Genomic DNA, 13321 nt, shown 5'->3' on the forward strand with positions numbered 1-13321 from the left:
GTGATATTAAAAATTTAATATTATTTATAAAATACAAAACAAAACAATTTATTTTAACAACACGTACTGATACTCTCTTAAATATTACAAATTTTCCATAAAAACTAAAAAAATTCCAAGTATATTTATATTTTAAATATTTTCTTCCAACAGTGTCAGGATAATTGTTTGAAAATTGGACACATAGTACTGTATTTAATTAATAAAAGGCTATATTATTCATCGGAAACGGAGACGAAGGAAGTCAATCAATTTAGTGGAAAACAAAACATTATGTTATTTTTTTATTATTTTTTCAGTAAGTCTCTTACATTTTACTTGGATATTTTAGTATTTTAGATCACTTAAAATAATAAAAAATAAAAATATAAAGATTTAAAATATTAAAAAAATATAAAAATTAATGATAAAATGTAATTAAAGTGTAAAAGTTAAAAGTCATGTTTTCCTATCATTTTACCATAATGTTGGCCAAAAAAAAATCACCTTACTATTTGCTTATTTTATTTTATAGTAAGCTTATACATTTAAATGACACCGGGAACCGTTCACGGTGAATAATAGAGGCCAAAATCGAGATTTGAAATATATTATTTAAATTCATCAAAACCTAAATTTTCATGTTTTTTTTTTTAAGATAAGTAATTAAATATAGAAGGGATAAGGCCCAAGTTGAGGGATAGGTTAGGTAAAGAAGCAGCTACTACGGGGCACGTGGAAGCACAAGATGGGAACACGTGTTGAAAGCTAATCGTGTTTTTAGAAACAAAATTGCACCAAAAAAGGACAAAAGTAACCGGACGGAGGGAGCAGGCGGACAGGGCGGCAATTTTACATTTCTCAACTCACAAATGGATAAGGTTTGGTTTTCTTCTTCAGTTTTCGCATTTTTTAAAAAGAAAAAAGAAAGTCTAATGGAGATAAGATAAACACTGACGGTATATGCTACTGTGTGGTGACGATCCATGGTCGATGGTGGCGGATCTAGCGTGGCGAATCGGTGACCGTCAGATGGGAAGGAGACATTGGGGGGGTGATAGGATCGGACGGGTGGGGAAGGAAGAGAGTAAGAGGCAAAAATGAGACATCTATGGAGACAGTGAGGCTGGCAAGGAAGGAAAGGAAAAGGACGACAGGGAAAGGGGTAGGCTCTGATGCGGACGTAGGTACGATGTTAGGTGTAGCTGCACGGAATAGCTACCCTTCGGTACACGCAACTTCCTCCCGGCTTCTGAATTCATGAGCATCCATGTTCAAACAAAATGGTCATTCAATGATTAATGGAAAAATTATAAACAAATTCCATATAAAAAAATTAATTATTATAAAGTTTTTTAATGATTGAATTAAATTGTGATTTTATTATAATTAATTTTTTATATGATATTTAAATGTAATTTTCTAATAATTAATAACAAATCGCTTCATATAATGAAATTACAAATTATCAAATATAGAGATTTTTTTTTGGGGGGTACTATAGAGATTATCCATGCATTTACCTACACACTTCTAAATTTTTTTTTTTCAAAAAAGCATTGTGATCAACCAGAGATTGGGTGTTCTTTGTGATCATTATCTTCTTATCCAATCCATTTACGTCAATAAAAATTATATTATCCTGATGCCTCCAACTTTTGTATTTCAGAATAGTATATTAACGGATTTTAATGCTCTTCGTACGTAATCACACCTGTCTATATATTTGATTATCAATTTGTTTAATAATATAAACTTACTAGCTGTGGCAATTAAACTAAATATACTATTTATTTAATCATTATTATAAATGGGCATTGTGATTTAGTCATCGAAAGTATTTAAATGATACTTAAAAAAAAAACATTTAATGTTGGCTCAATAGTAACAGTTTATAAAAACCACCACAAAACATGAAGACTATAGCCATTCTGACTCAAGTAGTTATAATATTATAATAGTTTGACCCATATCCTTTAACAGGAGACATAGCAGCAGTTTACCTGTCACAGACTGCCACTAAAATTGTTGTGTTTAGCTAAATCCAAGTAAAATTAGAAAAAAGAGCCAAACCTGAAAGGTTAGGTTTATAAATCTTATTTAAATAAAAATTTAAGTTTTAAAAATTATTTTTTAAAAAGAAATCGCCTGACTCTAATAAATCCTGTGAAAAAAAGTTTGAATTCAAGCGGCCCTTCAAATCTTGATAAACCTGATTATTATTACATATATATACATATATTTCATTGATAATGACACAATTTAATTAATATTTATTATAAGTGATCAAGAAATTGACATTGAATTTTCACCTCTATTTTTAATAAGTATATTTACATTCGAGGATCTAATGTTTTATTTGTAAACGATGAGGATGAAAAAGATTTGAGTTTTAATTGATGAATGTGTGTTATTTAGATTTCTAAATACGATGTTTAATTTTTAAAATATTGTGTGGATTTTAATTTTTTAAATTTCAAAATATTTTAATTAATTTATAATATTAATTTAATTTTAATTTTTTTAATAGGATTTCTAAGTCCGGCTTTAAGCCCTTTACATAAAAATCAAACTTTAAAAAAGAAATTAAAAATAAATAACCTGACTCAAGGCCTCAGGCTCATTTATATTTTTAAATATATAACAAAGGTGTTAAATAATGTGAAAAGTTGGTAGCGGTTTAGATGGTGAAGCCACTACAATATTTGTATCAATTTTCAGGCTAAACTACCGTGAACTTGCCTCAAGTGATGGATAGCCAACTCGGTGGCAATTCATATGGCAATTTACTATTAAACTATTATCACTTTGAAAAGTAAAAATGCATTAATGATAGCCTTATTCGGACATTGGAACTGCTTGCGGTTCGAGTTGGAGTTTTAAGGCCAAATTATTACTTCTTTCGTTTTAAATTATTAAATATTTTTAAATAAAATTTTATATATCAATAAATTTTATTAAATATATTTAATAATTTTTTTTAAATAAAAATATAAACTTTTAAAACTATTCATCATTTAATATATTAAAAAGAGAAAGAATGAATATTAATTATAGAGAAAAAATAATATTAAAATAATATATTTAATGAAACATTAATTTACTCAAAATATTTATATTTTAAAATAAATTTTTTTTAAATATTTTATAATTTAAGACAAGGCGGAGGTTATATTAAATTGCAGCAGGTTGGGTGATAATTGCTATTGTCGTCACGTTCATATAAACATTTGTCTTTCTCATTTTTTTTCACACTTTTTCACTTTTGGCAACTTTTGGCAAAAATGTCTCTTGCCGTTGCTTTCTCAAATCTCTCTAGCGCCAGTTCAGAGTGTTTTTCAGGATCCTCTCCCTCCTCTCGCCCCGATGCTCAACTTTGATAATATATTTGACGGTTTAGTGGGAGGGCGCTGAGAGTTAATTTAGAAGCTGGAAGCCTTGAGAGGGAGGGGTTCCCTGAAATCACAATCCAAATAGTTGAGGAATTTCTAGATCTGGAAATATCTGAGTTTCCTGGGACCAATAGCCAGACATGTAAGGTTATAATACAAGGTAATTATTTATTTAGTTTTTTATTATTTAAATTTATTTATTTATTTTATTTAACTTAATTTTTAATTAATTATTTAATTTGAATATTTCCATAGTCCAATGGCTATACCTATAAAAGGATATTTACATGAATGAGACCTTTGGACCCTACATGAAGGTCATTGAGTACTGATGAGGTGGAACCTGGCCGGGCAACCAATCTCTCAACCAAGATAACCATGCAAAGTTTTCGTGACAGGACTGACTCAGGGAAAAAAAATATACTCCCTTCATTTTAAAAAATATAAAATATTTTTAATTAAATTTAATCCTCAATAAAATGATTACTTATTTTTAAATTAATTATATTTTTTTATATTTATTTCTATTAAATATTATATAATAAATATAAAGTTATTATCAAGCACTTTTGAAAAAAAATAATAATTATATCTTGAAAGATTAAAAATGTCTTATATTTTCTAACATTTAACCCTTTAAAAAATACTTTATATTTTTAAACAACGAGAATAATGTTTATCCTATTGATTTACTTACTCGGAGGAGAATGAGGTAGCAAGCAAAGGAGGAGACTCTTGGAGTAAACTGTGACGATATTTATTTATTTAATATTTTATTTAATTTTAGTCAATTATATTAATATATTTATTTGTTTTTATGTTTATTAATTATATCTAGTTAATGATATTTAGTCAATTATAATTACATATGGTTAATTTTATTTATTTGTTTGTTTAACTAAATATTGTGTTTATTTATTGTATATATTTAATTATAATTGTACTAATTATTTGTTATGATTTATGGAGTAAAAATTTGTTGTGATAAAAAACCGGAAATCATATTAATTTTCTATTATTAAACGCTTTATCAAAAACCAAATAAATAATTAAATCGATAAATAAAATTGAGCGCGGAGAGAACTATCGAGGGAGACTGTATCCAAATCCGTTTATCGACATTTGACGCTAAATATCACGTTGTTGATTAGTCTACCAAAGAAAATAAAAGACCACATTATTAAATATTATTGGCACGGTTTCATCAGATAGCATCTTACCTTATATATTATAAAGTTTGTCATTTGTTATTGTTCATCTACACCTCGATAAACAGTAACAAAATCTTTTTCCTTTTCTTTTTTTTTTAATTTTTTCTTTTGCATGTTTAAAGATTATGTGGGCTTGCAATAAAAAAATAAGTATGGGATCCATGATAAAAAATCACGGTGAATATGAGATTCATGTTAAAAATGACAGGCATAGGACATTACGTGTTGTTTATATTTTGCATAGTATAAGATAATAAATTGTGAAGGTAAAAAAAAATTAGAATAAAATACAAATAATATCTTCAAATAATAAATTATTTTTTATTTTTTAATAAAGACGAGTGAAAAAATTATAACTACGTATATTTTTAAGTTTAATTGTTTACTGTTTATCAACAGTTTTGAACAGTAACCACATTCAACTTTTTGTAGGAAAATATATATTTTAATTTTTGACTTTCTATTATTCAGAAAAAAATTGAGAAGTTACAAGAAAGAATGGCTTATGATTAAAAAGATACTCCCTCCATTAAGAAATATAAAGCATTTTTAATTAAATTTTATCTTCATTTATTTTTAAATTAATACTATCTTTTACTCACGCTAATGACTTCGATGGAGTCTAAAGATATTGTTTTATGCTTTTAGTTATTAGGTCGTGTTAATGACAATTATTAGAGTAGTTAATGTTGGGTTTAGAGTAAACCCTAATGTTAATTGATTAATTTTGAGCTAATGAGGCTAGTTAATATTAGTCATTAGGCTTAATGGGAGTTAAATAAAGTAATGGGAGTTAGTTATGAGATTGTTTATACTTAATGGGTGGTTTAGTCCTATTATGATTGAAGGATAATTAATGACAGTTATTCATTAATGGCGTTTGCTTATCCTAAACTGTACGTAGATTAATTACTCTTGGAGCTTGTGGATTGTTTGTGAGTTTCCTTGAAATCCAAGTTGCACTCTTGGTGTGGTAAACTAAGAATTGGGATAACTGAGAGTTAAATTCTTGTATGTATTCGTGACTGCACATTTGAGCCTAATATATTCTATGATGGAATGGTATATAGTTGGAGCTTATAATTGTGCATATAATTGCATCACATGTTTGGAGTGTTGGTATGTGAATAAATGGTTTTATAGTAAGTTATAGGAAATGCAAATGTGAATATGGTCTAATGAATATAATATTAATCATTCACTAAGCATCCACAAGCTGTCTCTAGGAGAATATGATATATTAATAATTTATTGAGCATCCGTTGTAATAGTAAATAACAAAATTGCTCTTGGGAAGTCTATTTGAATCAGAATAATATAATATATTTATTCACATAAATCATATACACTCAATAGTCATATTTAATCACATAAATCCATAAGTCATATTTCACATTTGCATTTCACATAACTTAAGTTAAGTGAAATGAAAATGTGAAATATGGCCTAATGAATATAATATTAATCATTTATTAAGCGGTATGAGACTTTATCGATAAGTCTAACTTATTGTGGATTTATGTGATTAAATATGACTACTGAGTGTAAAAAAGATTATGTAGTTCTTTGGCGTGAAAAAATTGATGAGCTGTATGTCACATGGCGATTCCCTGTTCATACTTAGGGATGGCATGAGTTGTTTAACATGATTGAGTTGAAGCAACATGTTGATAGTGAGAATATGAGCGCGTGTTAAAGTAAATGAATAATTATGGTATCGTTATTATTGATCATGATGATGATACATCATTAAATACGCATTTACAATACTAGCATGAAATTCAATATTGGTAGCCTTGTCTCGAAAATATACATTTAATTATGAGATAAGTTAATGAAGTTTACTTGTACATCATATCATTAAGTTACATGAGCATATTGTATGATCACAAATAGGTAGGAGTTCACCCAAGAGAGTAGGATATTATAAAAATCCACATGCTACGCATCAACACTACAAGGCCTCAGTGTTTTGGTTCTTCGTTATTACCCTAGGCTAGGCAAATTGACACCCTGTGAGTTTGTACTGGAAGAATCCATGGTTTAAGAGTGAGTATGAGGCTTTAGTTGGGTTACCCCTTATAATTGGAAAACAAGAATAATTTGGTAATACGGACTAGTCTTATATGATTTGATAGCTAATGGATTCATTTAGAAGATATAAAGAAAATAATAAAGGTGGAGCGTGATTGTACACAATTATCATCATTGTTGCACACGTTATGTGGTTACGCGCACGTGTGGGTACTATTGTGAGATATGTGTAGGATAGTTGTGAAATTGCTAGATATAAGTATGTGCTTAAATTGCTTATATGGGCCACACAATTATATTTATGTGATTGGTTACTAAGATCATATAATCTTATTCTTGTGGTTTAGCATTTTTCTAGGAGACACTTCTGGTATAGGATAAAGGGAAGCAAGGAAGCTATAGGCACCTAACTATTGTAATGTCTCTAGCGTTTATCCATTTGTAATTAAATAGTATATTACCAACATGATAAATCATTTGCATTGAGCTATTTGTCTACACTGTGGCATATCAGGAGACTTAGGCATTTTTTATATTGGCTCTACTCATGTTTTTGAATTGTGGGTCAATAGTGGAAGTTTGGGCATTATAAGGAAGTCTTAAGATTTCTCTTATGTCCTCGTAGTTGATGGTAAGCCCTGAGAGGTGAAATTTGAACTTCTCTAGTTTGCTAATGCATGATACGAATATGTATGATCAACTTTTGTATGTTGAATAGTGAATACTTGTGGAAAGATAGTGAGCTAAGGTTAATATTAGGGTTTTAAAGATATTGGATTGATGTTAGGAGTGTAATATGCATGTCTCTTATCCTAGGTGTCCAAAATTCTCATATAATACTAGATAAGGACAAGGCTAGTGTCATTAGCTAGATCATCTATTTATTTATGTGTGAGTGTTTAAATTATTTTAATTGAATGTTTGAGTAGTTAATTAAGTGCTTCAAAAGTTTAATTTCTACTGTCGTCCAATATTGTGCTGACATATTGTATACACCACGACGAACTGTGTGATTAGCCGTGACAAGTGTGTGTGAGCATGTTGGCCATGACGAATAGGGTTGCAGGTCATCATGAGGTAGTTTCTAAACCACATGCCATGGCAGATAGAAACCTAACCGCATCAAAAAGGAAATAAGGTTGTTGGCCATGGTGAAAGACTTTTTGGCATAGCAAACATGTAACACACCAATTTTTTTTTTAAATAATTTAACTCAACCATAGTTGGGTTACAGCCACCCAACACATTTTTATATCAATAATTTCAATATAAAATATTAATACAAAATTTGTAACACACCAAAATTTTTTTTTTAAATAATTTAACTCAACCATAGTTGGGTTACAGCCACCCAACACATTTTTATATCAATAATTTCAATATAAAATATTTTATAATTAATATTTCAGATAAATTTTTACCTCCTACATGCCATTAGGCTAAATCACATTTGTCCATCCTTATACTCCCAACAAGTAAACTAAATCACATTTGTCCATCCTTATACTCCCAACAAGTAAAATAAGCAATTTAATAAATTTTCAACACAAGCCAGTTATTTGGCCTTATAATCATGCCATTTTAACCAATCCAAAGTAAACCAAATATAAAAATTACAGTCATCCAAATTGTACTAAAAATAGAAATAGTTTGAAAGACATGATTACATTTATATATTCATATAATTGACAATAAACAAAAAGCCCTAATATTGGCAATATAACACATTATAAATCATAAATTAAATACCCAAAAGAGACAGTGGATCTATACCACTAAGCCTCTGGGACTCCTCCACGTGTCACTCGTGGCTCTTCTCCTGAAAATTATTAACCACATAATGAGACTCAAAAGTCCCAGTAACCAAAGCCAATTTATGATAGTGTATACAAACAGTTAAGTGTGTGCTTACTAAGTGAGAATTAAAAATAATATAATTCCAACAAATATATGAAATATTACAATACACACAAACAACCATCCTTATATCCCTCCATTAACCTCGAGCCGTAGCCCTCACTCGGTGCTAAATTACCCGGCCAAAGGTAGATTAGCCCGAGCCCTTACAAACCACCTTTTGAGTTCCAATAGGGGCATACCACGTGGCACATAAATACAACAATAATAGCAAGTCTCCCAACACCTCCCACAATAATCAAATAAATTTATAATAATATTGCACAATTATATAATATTACAAAATTTATAATTTTCTCAATAATCACCCAATTAACATGAAGTAACACTAATCATAAATTAAAAGCATGGTTACCTTGTGGCTTTTTCAATAAATTATTCCTTAAAATTTCTCTCTCACCACAATCTTCACCAGTAATACAATCTACAAATAACATATTATTTATAAATATTAGTTTCAATTTTTGAAACTAATAAAATAATTCTAATAATAGAATTAAAAATATAACATAATTCCTATTCTCAATCTTAATACAAATCTATAGTTAATACTATTAAGTATAATTTTTAACTCCTCTTTTAATTATCAATAAACATTAATAATCTAAAAATCAACTTCTAAACTAATTTTTATTATCAAAATTTTCTTTTTATTTCATAAATTCGTACCTAAAATACCCAAAAATTAAAAATTAAGTCTCTAGCTTAGAATCATAATCCTATAGCCATAATAATTCATTTCTCATCCCAAATAATCATCTAAACCTCAATAAATCAACATATATTTTTAGATCTAGTATAGAATTTGATCCATAAGCCACAAATTCAAAGATCACCAATAAATTTATACTCTAGAATATTTATTATACTACTAACAACCTCAAAAACCATATTTATTCAACATAAATTCATCCCTCTTCCAGATCTTAAATTTTCTACCACTACAAACTCAGAAACCAAAGAAGAAGGATGACTAAGAAAAATTTTTAAAACATTTACTTAGTCTTGAAAAGCTTAAAATCACACCCTAAATATCCTATTAAAAACTCTTACCTTAAAAATTTAGATATTTCGCACCGGTGACTCGCGTTCTCTCCGCCTCAGCTCGCGCGTAGGAATGAATGAGGAAATGAAGGAAGGTGAGTTTTTTATAAAAATTCAGTGGGTCCCACACATTTTTTTTTATTATTTCTTCTTCTCTCTCCCCCTTTTTTTATTATTATTTTATATTTACTATTCATGCAGCGCCGAGAGCAAATTCGTTTTCTCTTCTTCTTCCTTTTTTTTTTTGGCATACCTTTTCCCCTTTTTTTATTATAATAATAATTTAATATTTTTTAATTAATTTAATTATATCCTAAATTAGATTTAATAATCATTTTCTACTAATTTTCTTACCTCTAAATATTATTTTTTTTGTTAAATTTTTATTAACCTAAATTAAGTATTAAAATTTAAATTGGGATGTTACAAAACATGCACAGATTTGTGAATGGACTGACCTATTCCTATTTTGTTTTGCTTTCAATACTATTCTTATTTTTTCAATGTTTCCACGTAATTATACTTTAAACGTCAAGAAATACCATATAAATATTCTCGAATCATTTTTTTAGGATCTCAATTTCAAGTTAGCTTTTATGAAATTAATATCTCTTGTAGCCATGATTGATCCTTCGTAATTAAGAATTGTTTGATTAGGTGAGTTTAATTAGAAAGAATGACAAAGGTCATTTCATTTTTCATGTGAAAAAAACTTACTCCCTCTGTTTAAAAACATAACACATTTTTTTAAGGACTGAATGTTTAAAAATGTAAGACAATTTTATTTTTTTTAAGGTGTAATCATTATTTTTTTTTAAAAAGTACCCTTATTGAATAAGTTAATTTATATTTATTTTAGAGTGAAACACTCTATTAAATAAGGATAAATATAAAAAAATAAAGTTACTTTGAAAACCTATTTTATTAGGAGGTGAGATTCGATTAAAAATATCTTACTTCTTTCGTCCCAAATTATAGGGTATTTTTGAAGGAGTTCCTCCATTCCAAAATATAAAACACTTTGAATAGATTAATATTTCATTAAATGTACTAATTTTAATATTATCTTTCTCTCTTTATAATTAATTTGCATCCCTTCTCTTTTTAATGTATTAAATGATGGGTATTTTGAAAAGTTTATATTCTTATTTTAAAAAGATAAAATTGTTAAATGTATTTAATGAGATTTATTAGTATATAAAATTTTGTCTAAAAGTATCTTATGATTTGAGATGGAGGGAGTACATTTTTTAAAGAAGGGAATATCAAATAGACCATTAATTATTTATAGAAAGTGATTTAAATATAAGACTGGAAATAATACTATTTATCAATTACATTTATTACATTCTTTCAATTTATCAAATTTTCTCTCAACTATAAAATTTAAAAAAAGACTAAAAAATACATTTTAAAAAAAATTAATGAGGTTACTCTTCAAAAAACTTTGGATGAGCAATAAATTCCATTAGACTTTACGATATGTATAGATAATTTATAATTTTTCATTTCATGTATATTAAAAATAAAAAATAATTTATTATTTAAACATATTATTTTTATTTTATTCTATACTTTATTGTTTTTTTCACCTCGACGACTTATTATCTTATATATATGCAAAATATAAGTAATAAACAGTGCCTCATGCCTATTATTTTTAAAATGACTCATATTTTTTTTTATCAAGGCCCCGTGTGATATTTAAAATACAAAAATTTAAAAAAATTGTTACTATTTTTCCTACTGTAGATGAATAGTAATAAATGAAAATTTTTTACAATATATAAGAAGAAAATAAAGATAAGACAATTTTTTTTTGCTTCAAATTTTAACTCACATGGAATAACAAAGTTTACGTAAAATAAATTTGATAATTATATTTTTAAAATATACAAAAATTGTAAAATAAAATAAATTTATATGGAATGAACAATGGCTTATTTTTTTTAAAAAAATTTGTACGTTGAAAGATCGTGTGTGGCTTATAGTAAAAATGATAAGTGAAAGACCAGATATTTATGTTTTCAATATGTTCACGCATAAGAAAATTAAAATAAGATAAGGTGTTTTTAAATTTTAATTTTAGTGGATAACACATAAATTTTGAAGTTTAATTTATAAAATATAATTTTTTTTTTTTTTGTGTGAGCTCTAATATCTCTTTAACCCTAATCCAGTTTGGCAATTAAAGGTACCTTTTTGAGAGTATAAAATAATAAGTTTTAAGATAAAATTTACTTTTTCCTGTATACGTCATAAATTTCTCTTAATTTAATTGTTGTTTTTCTTGTCATGCAATAATGTAATTGAAAAATAACATTACCACCAATCCTATACATAAATAACTCTTTTTGAGTAATTAATGGTTTACTTGAAAAAATTTTTGCATAAAAAATAGATTATTAATTTTCTTAATTTTATTCTTTACTATTTTTTTACAAATAGAGAAAAAAGTTACATATAAAAGAAAAACTATCTTTTATATATGATGTATTTAATGAAGGTCAATTGATCTTTTTTTTCTTTTTCAAATAAAACTAATGATTTAACTATATCTAAAGTTGAGAATACAGGCGAGCCTGATTTTTATAGGTTCGGCCCTTAAGGACTTAGTCCTAAAATTTAGTTTTTCATTTTAAACTTCATTTTTCAAGCTCAACCTTTATGTGAAAGGATCATGGTCGGGCTCACAAGCTCTTTTTTTAAAAAATAAAAAAATTAAAATAAAATTAAATATTATAAATTAATTAAAATATTTTGAAATTAAAAAAAATAAAATTCACATAATTTTTTAAAAATTAAACAACACACATTTATAAGTCTAGTAATAAAATTTAAATCTTGGTTAAAAAATAGGTTATTTTTTATAAATACACAAACATGATAATTACAGAAAAATAAAAAATATCATAAATTTTATACTATACACTGATATTTATTAAATTATATTAAATTAATTTTAGAATAAATTAAAATAAATAATAATATAATGCGTGTAGGACCAGGAGAGCAGGTCATTAGTTTCAAACTTGTGTTCTATCAAAAAAAATAAAATAACAAAGATTGAAGGGCCGCTCGGGCCCAAGCCTCTTTTTTACAAGGCTCATCAGGACCAAACCCTCAAGCCTGATTACTTTAAAAAAATTATTTTTAAAACCCGAACCTTTATTTAAACAGAACTTTTAAGCCCGACTCTCCAGGTCAGGCTCTTATTCCTTTCTCTAACTACATCTCCTTAATTACAGGGAGGTTGTTAAAAGTGACTTATATATAAGATGAAGGAGTATTTATTTTTATTTTTGGCTATAATTATAATTTAAAAATACTATTATATATTTTATTTTTCTCAGGATGGGCTTTAGCCAACAAATTCTAGAAAAAAAGTTAAATATATTTTGGTAAGAAATTTTAAGAAAAACTATTTATATTTTTTCAATCTTCATAAGGCCCTACTATATATTAAAAAGTTACCCTTATGATAAGAGCAACATATTGCAAGATGGAAATTATTGCTTTAGATTTTAATTTACATGAGACAATCAATGATGGATTGAGAATATTTCTTGGGGTCAAATTTTTTTCTTGGATAAATTATGGGGAGAGAACTTTATAGGAAATATATTTTTAACTTAATTTTAAAATTTTCCCATATACTAATTAATGCTATGCTTGGATATGCATAAATTTGGATTTGAATTTTAGCCAAATTTATTATTTAGATAATTAAAAATGTATGGATTT

Source organism: Prosopis cineraria, unplaced genomic scaffold (assembly GCF_029017545.1).
Source record: "Prosopis cineraria cultivar Desert tree isolate PC_DT_omini unplaced genomic scaffold, ASM2901754v1 PC5, whole genome shotgun sequence".
Classification (NCBI taxonomy): Eukaryota; Viridiplantae; Streptophyta; class Magnoliopsida; order Fabales; family Fabaceae; genus Prosopis; species Prosopis cineraria.